Genomic DNA, 13,835 nt, shown 5'->3' on the forward strand with positions numbered 1-13,835 from the left:
CTACACCCTTTTTAGGTCTGGGGCCTCACTTTTATGTCTGTTTCATGATCATTTGTAAATTGAGTAGGCAAGTAGGTGATCTGCCTTCTGTGCCTGACGCAGGCCGTCGAATTTTTGGATCTAAGGCATGTCGATTGCCTCACGGTGTTTTCCTTCACCGATCGAGCTAATGTTAAATGCGCACATAGAAAAAAAATCCATTGGTGCATAGCAGGGGATCGAACCTACAACCTCAGAGATGAGCGACGCACGCTGACGCCACTAGGGCAACCCTGCTTTGAATAATTCAAATATATTTATAATAATTATAAATAATAATTAAAAACTGATTTCTTCCCCTCGGCCTGTGGAGGTTTGTGGAAGCAAAGTTTAGCTAAAATTCGTTGGTAACAACCAAAATAGTTTCCCATTTATAATATTAGGTTCCGTATCATAATTAGTTCCACTATGCACCCTTACAAACAAAAATTGCTATGTCCAATAGCCACTTACTGCATTAAAATTCAAAGGATACTGCACAGTAGAAGCATTACAGCTCTTATGGTTTGCTAAAGGCAAAATAATTTGCATATTGTACCCTGTGTTTCGCTTAATCACCAGTTGCCAGGAGAAATTGGACCCTAAGGTACTCTAGGACATACATACGAGAGAGTATTATCCCTCAAACGGTTAAAACCCTCTGATGTGGTTTACAGCTTCGGTACAATTAAATAAGTGTAGTAATACTACTTATTACGCTCTCCGTCGGATATGGGTAGCTTTAGTTTGCATAATAAGATGCCTTGGGTTAAAATTGGTATTCAAACTTTAGAATTTTGATGATTGAGAATTAAGAGGACGGTTCAAAGCGTTAGTTAGGTACGTTGGTATATCGTGAAAGCTGTTAAGAGCATTGGCCCTTTAATGTAACCTGTATTGCACATACCTAAGTGACAAAACTATTTATGAGAAAATATGCCTAAACATATAAAGCCAACTCAAAAAATCGATTAGACCTTTCAATCGACAGAAGATGTGATTTATTTTAAATTTTATTACAGTTTGCAATATGTCTATTTCCCTGTCAATCTAGTACGTGCCAGTTGAGATTTTCTGATAACAAATGATGGACGGGTGCCAGGGGAAAAGGATTTTTATGACGACGTATAATGCTTAATGTATATGTTACACATAGCAATCAAAATTTTTATAGGGGCGAACGAACAGGACATTCACCAGATGTTAAGTATAGTGTCCATGGGCACTTACACTGCCCCGGCTTAAATGATTTTGCTGGCCTTTTTAGAATTGGTACGCCTTTATCTTGAAGCACCTAAGTCGCATTGGTTTGGTACAACGGCGAGTAGCTGGCTCCACATTGTGGTGGTAAAAACTGCCTTAAATAAAGCTCAGTTGTTGAACGACGGGCGTCGACGTGGTATGGGTAGAATTTTGTATTCTGCCTTGACGTCTGATGGTAAAACTAATACGAAAAGCTATGCCATATTTAACCATATCGTTGTCGATATCAAAAATCATGACGGACGCAAACGTCTGTAAATTGGTAAAATAAAAAAATGTGTGCGTGCTCTAGTGTACTCACGTAAGAAGTGACACTTCTTTATGACCTTATTTTTCGAAAAATTATCTACTATATGCAACTTTACAGAAATTGGTTAAATAAAGTTAAATTAGATAAAGTTTAACAAATGGCTTTTATTATTATAGACATGTATACAAATATTTCAAAATTTTATTACTTTTTCTAGAATTATAACTAATATATTTTTGGTAGGGATAAGTAAAAGATGGCTCGTAACGGAAAATGAAATGTGAAATGAAATAAAGATGTTTCACTTAAAACAAACAAAACCAGAAATGTGTCTGTGTTATATACATGCAATTCCATTATAATTAACTTGCCAATCATCTAAGTATAAGATTAAACAATCACTAGTATTGCACATAACCTAGATAAAATACTTCTCAACCTACATGTGAGGATTAAGATTTTCCTTCGTATAAGATTTAAAAACCAGGTTACCAACCTACATTACTCGGATTTGGCGTTCAAAATTATCTTATACATTTTCATAATGTAATCTCAGAAAATCTGCACTTTTTGATACGCTGGGTACACGAAATAAATATTTAGCGTATCTTTCAAAACTGTACTTTTAGTATTGATGTTTCAGTGGTGAACCTAATAGGGAAGTTGTTAAAATCAAACTATTAAATAATTGACAAGCTTGTTTTCTGGTTTTAACATAGACGAAGCTAAAACTTATAGAACTTTAGGTTTGTTTGGTTTGAAAACGTTCCTACAAATCCACTTTTAAGTTTACTCTTCAGGATCTTGACTTCATCGAGGAGAACGGCAAACTTAACGGGTTTTCAATTTAGCAAATATTAAGACCAGAATATATGCGGTATCGAGCCTTTGATCCTAAAATGTAGCTATATCTCGAAAACCTATCTCAAAATTTCACTGCAGCAAAAACTATCTTCCGAAGTGCTAACTCAGAATGCACCATTTGGCTCGACTTTTTAATCTGTTCATCAAACAGTCACCAGCTGACGACAAATTTATTCTTGCATACGGAGATACTAATCGCTCAGTTCACTTTGAAGCGGTTTTTAGATAGCGCATTTACGAAATATGATTTTTTTGCCATACAAAGACCGAAAGATAATTCACCGAATTATAAAAAGGATGTTTCAATAATATGAGCAAAATATTTCATATTAATAGCCAAATTCTAGTACAATAATTAAGTGAGTTTATGTTATTATTATATTTAAAACTAGTACACGACATCCGGTGGAGTGAAGTCTTAAATTACTTTACTTGTCTCTTATCTCCGCTTCCATTTTCCTTAGCTTGATTAGCTCTTTTATTTCATCTCCCCAGATTTCTGGTGGGCGTCCTCTCCTTTGTCTAGCGTGTAAGGAATAACATAGCATTATAATAATGAAAGAAACAACATTCAAATCAACCCAATAGTCACATCTTTCTAAAAGGGTCTCACAAATATAGTAGAAAGTAATTATTCAATTGATGCGTAGGAAAAATGCAAGTCTTCTTTAATCTTCAATCTTCTTTATAACAAAATAAAGATGTATAATGATCAATACTGTTGAACAAGTAAAAAACCGTACGCTGATGTCAATGCGTATTATTATCAAAGAAAAATACAGAAGACATATTTAACGTGACAGACGTACACAAATATATGTCTTGAATAGTACAACCATCACAATTTTATTTCAAAAATTTGAAAACAAACTGAGACTGAATCACCCGGTAAATTTTATCTTTTATCATCCCGAAGAAAGTTGTTTGTTTCTCAGTAATAATTATATCTAGAGGGATTCATCTGAAACATAATTTTGCAGATAAGCAAGTAACTTGAGTATTTTGAAAACTTAATTTAAAATCTTGTTTTCTTATGTAATTGTGCCAGAATTTTTGAGACCCGTAAACTATGTCAGGTGGAATTCATTTTTCTTTGGCAAAATTCCAAATCCGTTGTTATTTAGAATTCGTGTGCCGCATAATAATAGGATACATCTAAAACAATATTATTATAAGATTTGGTTGTTTCAGAACAAGAGAGAATTTTAAAATATGCCTTTAGTTTTATAGTTTAAAGTTTTTATCCTTTGGTAAGATATTAGTAAAGTAAGCGTACTAAGTAGGTTTGTACGTAGTAAAAATGTTCTTAACTAATCAATAGAGTTGAGAGTGTAGAGCTGTCCCAATTATCAATAATAAAATAATAATGTGTAAATATATCTTTTTACACTTACTCGTGCCGATATGTAACCTATGGGACCTAAGACGTGAATAAAAAATCATTTTTTAAAACCATATAATTTAATACATACCTAAATAAAACAAAGGGTAGCACAAAACCTTTTAACTGCACTTTTTAAAATGGCGTCCAACTCTAGGGGAGTCCTGGCATTGTTTAGAATCACTACTTAAAAACTAATCCCGCGTAGTGCTATTATAATAGAGTACTCTTCAGATCCTGACATTCCCATTGGTTCGGAGCTCCCTAGCATCCACATTGTTCTAGTCTAGCCTTACCCTTAGGTCTTGTTCCTGCCTATTGAGCCCTAACGAAATTAATATTCGTCTTGTGTTTTGTGTGCCTTTCACCATTAGTATAGGAAAATGAAGTATGTTTTTATGTTAATGGTCTATCATGGTAGATTATAAGCATTACATGCAACGAAAACACTTTTTTACCGGATTGAAGATATGTGCATATATACATAGCTCCAATCCGGTAAAAAAGTGTTTTCTTTCAATGTGTAAAAGCTATGTTAACAAAAGACGTCTACAGTGTAAGAAAGAAGTCTACAGTGTATGTATGCGTGGTATGGTGATTAAACTATATTTAAATGGTCACTTAAAGTAGACAGTATGAAGAGAAAGGCGCTAGGAATAAGTATCAAAATTAAATCATATGTCTGTTATAAACTTAGTTCATACCATATTTTCTAAAGGTTAAACCATTGCTACCATCTTTATACTTACAGGTTTCTTACTGACATTGAATTCACACCCACAAGTAACATTTAATTCAGTATCAAATATTAAATTTCAATGGCAACACCGAGGCGTTGAAACAAATCGAGTTTGACAGATTCACCAAACCTGTCACGGTGACATGGCGGCCATCTTGGTAACCGATACTGAGGCTCAATGTCTGCAACTTGATATCCAGAAGGGGTTGAATGGTTGGCCAATCAGAGACGTTTATTTTGTTTTATAAGCCTTAATGCATTACAATAACGAGTACATACAATGTTTTCTATAGTTTATGTACTGAATACTTTTACTTAGGGTATCAACGACTGTCTAGAAAGCGAGTTCAAACATCTGGATAGAGGTAATAAATAGCTCATAAGACATCATAAACGCAAGAAATGAAATTGGAATTTTTGGAAGAATTATTTTACAATGGCAACCCTATACATCTTAGACCAAAATGTTTAAAATGTAGCAATATGCTATCAAGGTAATATTGGAATATGGTTTTACGCGTTAAATATTTCTATATGTATTTACGTTTCTATCTACCACAGAAAATTACTTTAAATTTCAATAAGAACTATTGTTCGTTCCTCTGTTAAGTATTGATAAACGCTAACAAAATATTGCTTTATTGCTTCCTGTATCGGATCATTTAACACGCACGTGGCTTTAGGGTTGTCCCAACAATATACAATATCTACCGCAAACTCATGGGGCGCACTGTACCAGCATTGTTTACATAATAAAAATATATTACAGTACTATTTACAGATTATTTATTGGCCTAATTTAGATCTCAATAATACACTCGTAGTTTGTTATGATTCACTTGATGGATGTGTAATATCTTGCGAGTTCTGTTGAAAACATTACTTTGTTTACTCGTGTTAGATTCAGAGTATTGTATATTTGTCTGACTTAGTAGACATTTCTACTATATACTTCATAATATTGTTTTATGGGTGTAAAGGAAATTGTCACCCATATTTGGTCTGTACATCATTCAACATTTCTGACTATTTATTTATATAAGCATATTAATAATTTAAAAAATGTGTGCGTGTACACACGTAATAACTTCTTTATGACCTTGTTTTTCTAAAAATAAGCTTCTATATGCAACATTACAGAAATTGGTTAAATAAAGTTAAATTAGATAAAGTTTAATAAAAGGCTTTTGTTGTCGTAGACATAAATACAAATAATACAATTATTTAATTTTACCTTATTAATACTAAGATTATAATATAATTATTACCGTTATTATCATTGTTATCGTTATTAAATGTTTTTGTTATTAAGGCTTCGAATCTCTTCGAAAAAGATGGTGTGTAACGGGAAAAAGTGATGCGTAACGAAATAATTTAACGGTATTTTTTTTCTAACGCCGATACTGAAGTTTCACTTCAAAAAAAAAAGTTATCGTAGAATTTAAGCACGATAAGTCTAAGCACGTCTAAGTCAAAAACAAAATTCGTACACACAAACTTCAATTAAGATTTATATAATTGGAACTCCTTTTAGAGTTGCATGACACCAAAGACAAGGTAATAAAGTTACCTGTACCACATAATGGTATTTTGCGCTTGTACTGCAGTATGTAAATTTTCTAGCGTTATAGCTAAAACTGTTGTGTCTGCGTTAGCATTAGGTTCTGCGCACACGAGCTACCGACAACAGCCTTATTTGGTCAGGGATAGACTAGAATATTCTGATGCTTGGTTGACAAGGATAGCAGTGTGTAATGAGCTATTGCTTCGAGATGTTCCTTAATGCATTGGATTCGCTTCAACGTGATTTGCGTTTTTTGACTAAGAACATTCGAGGAATACTATTGGAAGACCGTTTTCTGGTAAGAATCGACTTTTAAAGTACGAAACGGCAGATCACATCCGCCAGATAGGTAAAGGCCTAGAATTGTTCTTAAGTAAAGCCTTTTTAGGCCTAAGACAACCTTTAACAAAGAGGTGTTTTTACTCTGCATCTGTTTTTTTGTGTTTTTATTATAGTTTATTTTTTCATAGTATAAGATTCCAGAATATCGTTAGTCTTTGTATAATATAGTACAAGAATAATCGATATAATTAATGAACTTAGATTATCAGATTTTTTAATTGTGCGTTGAGTGAACTGACAAAAGGTCTGCTTCTTGTGAGTCCCTAGTTAGAAAAAGTTAGAAAATTTTGTAAATATTTTAATCTATTAATTTTTAATGATGCGTTTTTTTTTTGTGTATGTTATGTGCGATATATATAAATGTAAATAGTTGCCGCATTGGAGTAGTATGTTATAGTAGCTTATGTTGTTAAAAATAAAATAATAAATCAAAATTATTTATAGTGCTTGAAGTTTTTAAAGCGATTTAGCTTGACTCTCCAAATAATGTCTCTTTGTAGGGGCTTATTGAAGTCGGTTAGTAATGTCCACAAATATCAGCCATCCTTATGTTATGCGTTATAGTTTTATAATACATGTCTTTACTAAGACATCATGGACTTTACGATCTAACCTAACTTAAGACTAATAAGTAATTTCTAAGTCTAAACTAACAAGAATATTCAACATAAGAAAGTGCCCAATAAAACTACTTGCAGTCTCTAATAAATGGAAGACGAGGTTCTTGTGTTTTTTTTGACTTACCACTGTTTAGCACTTAAGACTTAAGACTAATGTGCACTTTCAGTCTTTTCACTAGGCCCGTGATGTCAAGGAGTTGAATAACCTCGACATTGACGTGTGATGGTGGAGGCTATGTTCGTGGGATCCAGCAGTGTTCTTTATTATTATGGCGACGTCCTCTACATTAAGCGCGGTGCGGTGCTTAATGTATTGGTGAAAAATTTATAAAATCAAACCAAAAACAAGTAGCGCTTGCACTCAGCACTTCGTGTGCGATGAACCTTACCCTTATAGTTATTAATAATACAGTGTAGCTGAAATTATTGCCGCTTCATTGAATATTTTGTTTAGTTTGCTTCGGTTAGCCCGTAACTTTGGTTGTTTGTTTGGGTAAATGAATAAATAATTTATTGGTCGGTAAAATATTAAAGTGTTTGAAATTTAATCAATGTAAGAGATGCATGATAAATCATGATTTTTTCACAATTACCTTGCTCGCTAAATAGGATGATACTTGCTAATTAGAAAACATATTATAATCATTCTATTCTTAATTTTTTTTAAGAATAGCACCTAAAGCGTTTATAATCAACCAGACGGTTGGATAAGGTCTAATTTTCCGAAAGATGTTAAATAATTCTAAATTTATTTAAATTTAATGTATGTAAACAAGAATTTAAATATGTACAAATAAAGGAGAGATATTTATTTTTACGCCTCGATTGGGTCGTGATCCCCTCTATTTACAATGCACACACGCGGTTTCGCTTGCGGCCCAACGTATGCGTAATCACAGTGTTGGGAACTATCGCTGAGTTAATATTACTAGAAGTGATAAAATTTTGCATAAAAGGCCTGAATTACTTTTGAATTTATTTGACATTAATAAGTTAATATATAAGAATATAAACTAGAGATTAAAGGACTAAAACACACAAGTTCTATAAACAACGCTTTGATAAATAAATTTTTCATAGAAAAATCATGATAATAAGCATTTATGCAAGACAGTAGCACAGATGTGCGTGCAGAAATGTACTCTGCTCAGATCAGATCAGCCGTCATTTGTTTTTCTTTTTAAATTTATTTTCGGCCGCCATTCGAAAGGCAGCTTACAGCTTACCTCATGATTTTCAGATTTCAGACGACGACGTTTAAAAATGCGTATAAAAATAACATTGCTATACATTTTAGTTCATTGTTTTGTGCGTAAATCCCTTGGTGACAGAGGCCTATATTTACGTTAATTTCTGTACTACCTTAATGTTTGTGGTCTAATGTGGCTCCTGGGTAAATAAATATTATACCTCAATTAAGTTTTATGTTTATCTATTATTAGATTCACTAAGACCAAGGCTTTTCTGAAATGTTTATATTGAAACGGTTTATTTACGAATAAAATAATAAGTAATGTGAAGCATGTCAGGTCACAGATATAATGATTAATACCCATAAGTGTTTCTAGGATTGATGTCAGCATGAGCTTTGGAGAAGATTAAGAGACGTTGACACATAAAAAACATTATTTTGAAGTGTAACTTCTTGAGGGTAAAAAATTTACGGATGAAACGCAATAATAATAATAGTATTAGTGTCCCGAAGATGTGCAGCGTTTTTGTCGAAGAAAAGGGAGAGAGCGATTGACACCAATTGAGAGAGATTGAGAAAGGGCGAACGTAGCATGAAGCACATAGACATAGCGCGAGAGTAGAACGACTATAGATGCTATATTTACAAGATATTTAGATAATGTTGAAACACGAACTAATATTTCATATTTTATTATCATAATGCTGTAGTCACAACAATACCAATTGATATCGAGTCGAATAATGTAAATATCGAAGAAATAATTAAATTTCTAATTTGTATTTATTTTCGACACTCTTAATCATAATTAAATTCATTAAATTACTAACATATCTTCCTTTTTCCCACCCTTTAAGTCTAGGAAATCTAAAGTTTTAGATTTGTATAAACATGAGCAAGACTTTAAAATTACTTGGCCAAAGAAGTTTCACTTCTGACATGTGTACGCATACACTTTTTTAAGCAGAAAACTGTGCAATAATGCTCAATGTTGACCTCGATTGGTCCTGTACTCCCGATCAGCTTCTGTGTGATTCAAGATTACGGAGAATACCTGCGGTCGGGAGAAATATAGAGGCATTCCATATGCAACATATATTAAAAACACACGTTTGGGTCAAAAGTAAATTCGTATACCCAAAACAATTTAAACGAAAAACAAATACATTAAAAAAATGTATTGTATAACCCATTCAACAATATCTCACTAAATAAACCACAATATATCATGATTCCCTAAAATCGTTTCGAAACTGCAAATATCTTTCATACATTAACTGAATTCGTAATTTGACGACCTCACAAATCCTTAATCGTATTTCTTTCAAATCCCCACTTTCATTTCTTTGTGACTTTGTATCGAATGCTCAATTTATTAAGGCTTTCTATCCACGGACCGCCTCAGTCGTGGGCTATATAAAGTATTCAATTTCAGATATAAATGCAGACATTGCTGATTTACATTTTTCATATAATTTACTAGCTACCAGCGAGTATACCTTTCTACATAGACAAACTTATTGTAACTTTCTTGTGACCCAATAACTAACGACGCGAATCATTATTTCGCAGTAAACCGCCATGTTCAAAAGTCACTGGAGCGTTCAAATGAGTATTTACACTAAACTAATGTTTATTTTGTAAACAAAATGAACAAATTACAAACCTTGAATAAGAAAATTATCGGTATTTTAATGTTAATCAGATTAAATATACGATCAAACACATACTCCAAAGATATTATTATAATCTAGGTAAACACTTTAGCAGCTTAATAAGCTGATACGTACTGATTATATTTCCTGAAGGAATTAAAATCTAAAGAATATTTATGTACATTGTACATACATGTACAACTTATTAAAGCTGCATACGTATGGGTTTGTAGGCCTAAAGCTTTTTCTTTGGGTCTACTTTAAAATCAATCGAGACGGGCACTCGTTCCAATCAATCACAACCCGATTGAAATTCCTTCGGAATGACTGAAGGAGGATTACGTGACTACATTAGGGTATTTTGATATTCAATGGATTTAGATTTGAGGTATATTGCTACTGGCGCATTTTTACCAAATTAAATATCTGGTAATATGATCAGTGTTAGATAGGACGTGATTTATGTAGCCTGCGGCCTGCGAAATCGTTACAAAATGTTGTAACAAAATTTAATTGAACAATCCAATTTAAAACTTTTATTGTAGGTTGTTTAATACACATTTAAATAATGATGAGTCTTATTGTTTTTTTGCTCCTATTTCTCAACTAAGAAATATTCATATAATGGTTTTAAGAATGTGTGACAAAATGAGACGTGTTATGAAACAGAGAAAACTGTTTTGTTTTGAACTAACCAAAATAAATATTAAAAATTAATTAAATAAACATCTGGGTCTATTGATTTACTGATGGTACCTCGCCAGTCAAATTCATCAACATTTCAGTTCATTCAGTCATTATCAACATTCAAAAATAATCAATAACTTTTTACTCGTGCTGAGGTAATTATCAGAATTTCAGATCAATAGAGTTTCCTTTAATTTATTTTTAATAAAATTATGTTTTGTGTTCGTATTAATTTCTATAAAGGAAGGAGGATTTGATTTCTATCGATATTGCTACAAGTAAGTTTATAAAACATGGCTTTCTAGCAACCCAATAACAGTTTATTACGAGGAGATGAAATCAATATTTTTAAATATAATTGCTCCGACAAAAGAATTATGAGTGTGAGAAGTTCGAATGGGCATGTTTCCATTATGATATTATGAACGGCATTTCATAAATAAAACTGAAACTAAATAACCTAACGCTTATGTGTAAATCGCGGAAGCTCGGGATGAATTTATATTTGAAGCAATGGCTCATTGTTTTTATATGACAGGGGCAAACGGGCAGGAGGCTTACCTAATGGACACTCTCAATGCGTACCAGGCTCGCGAGTGTGTTGCCGGCCTTTTAATATCTAACGCATTGGCGTAGCAGGCATGGTACCCACAAGAATTGATGTGTCATTAATAGCTATTGTAGTACAAAGTGCAAAGTAAAGTATGATTTGCATTTAATCGATTTATCGTTTACGAGAAATTATATATTTGGATCTATATCAGCGTAATTTTATGTATGCTTTCAAAGCAAGCCTACGAACTTAATTTATATTTTTATTACAATTATTTTAAATTATAACTGTGTGCAAATTTCTATTGTATTTAATGTATTGTAACTTAATTAATAGAAATATTTTCATCTATGTAAGTGTGTGTTATGACGTCAAACAGTGGAAATCGTCGCGATTTGTATCGTACTCGAAGCGCGTGCACCTCAGTTCGGCGTGTACACACGATATCCATCTAGGGTATGTGCAGGCAATAATGTAACGCGATAAATAATACAGGTGAATACCACTCAACCCTGCACAGGGAAAAGGAAGGGTGTAGCTTAATTCTACCACAAATGGAAGTTTTCATATAGGTGTGATATCCATGTTTATATGGAATCTATTATATTACCATTGTCTTACTATATAGGATAGTTAAAATATTTTTGAAAGGGTTACGCTGTAATCCGTACGCTGCCAAGATGTCTCATCGTAGTGATATTAGCCGTTTTGCCCAAAATCCACTGGGTTTTGATTGATTACTAAGCACGTTGATATAGTTACTGAAGTAAACACTTTTCACGTTTTGTTTCTTCGTTTTACTTTAATAATTATCATCTGTGTATTTACTAGGGGTATATAAATAAATACAAAATATGAGGCTTGCTTAATACATTATGATCATGTCACAGCCAACATCGGGCTATTTGGCGTTGACGTATCGAACGACGTTATTCGAGTTCCGCGGACATTTGGAATGTAAGGCTAAATTAGCCTCTAATTCGCTTGGTAGGGTAATGGTACTACACTTTGAGCCATCGCTCGCTTGGTGTTACGTAGAGATGTGGGGTCTTCTTCTTCTGCAGATTCTACCGCATTTACTTACGACTTACGACTTAGAGGTCGAGGCAGAATACGTAATTCTAACCGCATCACCTTGACATTCGTTGTTCCACAACGAAGTGTTATTTAAGGCAGTTGTCGCGCAACACCATTACGTGGAACCTGGTACCCAGGAATTATTGAAAGATCGGCAACACACTCGCGAGCCCTCCGGCATTGAGAGTGTCCACGGGCGGCATTATCACTTCACATCAGATGAGCCTATTCTATGAGAAAAATGTGTGCGTGTAAAATGATCTACTATTTCTAGGTCATTTTTTATTGCATATATGCAACTTTACAGAAATTGGGTAAATAAAATTAGATAAAGTTTAACAAAAGGCTTTTATATCATAGACATGAATACAAATACTACAATTATTTAATTTTACCTTATTACTACTAAAATTATTACAGAATTTCATTAATTGTTACAGAGTTATCGTTATTATATATTTTTGTTATCAATGGCTTCGAATCAACTGTGGTAGGGACAAGAAAAAGATGGCATGTAACCCAAAAATGTGACGGTATTTTTTTTCTAACTGCTATAAAGAAGTTTCACTTCATTAAAAAAATTGCACACGCAAATCATAAACTTTAATTGTAAAGATTAGATCGCAATTGTGGTCATTCCTTTATTCTAGGTCATTATAAATATACTTCCGTAACTGCAGAAATGGTAAGTATAACAATTCGAATTAAGATAAATAGTGCTAGCTTTGTAATGTTGGTTTGAGTTATGGTTAGTGACTAGCTTCTGCCTGTAGTTTCTTATAGATGATGTATAGTTTCTTCTAGTTATAAAGTAGCACAACGTTATTCATTATAACTGTAATAAATGTAAGTGAAAATTTAAATCTTGTCGAGTCCGGCAAGTAACCATGAAACATAATTTGATTCATACAAAATTTACTTTACGTTACTTTACTAAACAATTCTTCATGTTTATTTTATGTTTAATATTACGTATGTAAAACACAGACACTAGGCAGGCTTTATAAAAAAATGAGATCCATAAAAGGGTGCTGGAAAAAGTTGTAGCGCCGCGCCGCTGGAGTATTACTATTCCACTAATGGACATAAGTCAGAGAGTTTAAATGTACAATTGAAGTATTACGAACGCTATAATAGGTATGGCACGTAACAGTAAAGTATAGGAACAGCGATACCTAAACAGGACACAAAAACAAAGGATCGCAAACTACGCCTGTCGAACGGTAAATTATTATATTTCTCACATACCGTATCTGGCTAGAGCGTGTCGGTAGTGGTTTGTCACTTATGTAACACTTATGTATTGATAATATTGATTCCGTTATGTGAAAGTTTTTTCAGTAACCATTATTTTGTACTGTTTATTGGTTAAGTACGTGACATTTTAGTTTCCGGATTTCAAATGATAAAATCAGATTAAGAAAGTTTAAATAAATCGGGTTCCCATATGTGTTTTAAAGGGCAGATACAAGCAGTGATTTACAGATCTGTATGCCCTTTTGCATTTTTTTTATTAATTATGCCTAGATAAAAAATTGATTGATTCAAATTCGCAGTTGAGCGTTTGACATCAGCAAGATCGGCCCTTAGACGGCCGAATTCATTATGGACATAAAGTTTTCCTCCTCTA

The sequence above is a fragment of the Pieris brassicae genome, chromosome 1 (assembly GCF_905147105.1).
Source record: "Pieris brassicae chromosome 1, ilPieBrab1.1, whole genome shotgun sequence".
Taxonomy (NCBI): domain Eukaryota; kingdom Metazoa; phylum Arthropoda; class Insecta; order Lepidoptera; family Pieridae; genus Pieris; species Pieris brassicae.